Below are 487 nucleotides of genomic sequence, written 5' to 3'. Positions count from 1 at the left end.
GTGGATCGCCTTTTCAGTTTTTTAAAAAATAAAATAAAATGATGGAAATGTCAAAAAAATAAAATAAAATAAGTTTCCCATGTGATATGTGGTCTAGTTGTTGGGAAAATTTGCAAATGTGAATTTTGACTTTATTTGCAAAATCTCTCTGAAATTTGTAAAAATGGGCATAACTTTTGCATACTAACTCGGATGAAAAAGTTTTTTATATGAAAAATCATCTACTCGAAAAGTTACATCCAAATAGAAAAAACCTAATAGAAATCCTCGTTAAACATTTTCAAAATCCTCAAAAACCTAATAGAAAAAAGTTACGGGGCTTTTAAGATCTAGAGTGAAAAAAATGAAAAAAATTCAAACAGTGGGCAAACTGTGGTCAAACAATGGTCAAACTAATTATTCTAGAATATTAGTGTTACTAAATAATTATTTCAGTTATTTCAATTTTGGTCAAATCTGGTCAAACTATGGTCAAACTGTGGTCAAA

The sequence above is a fragment of the Triticum aestivum genome, chromosome 6A (genome assembly GCF_018294505.1).
Source record: "Triticum aestivum cultivar Chinese Spring chromosome 6A, IWGSC CS RefSeq v2.1, whole genome shotgun sequence".
Lineage (NCBI taxonomy): Eukaryota > Viridiplantae > Streptophyta > Magnoliopsida > Poales > Poaceae > Triticum > Triticum aestivum.
Note: the sequence above shows the minus strand (reverse complement) of the source record.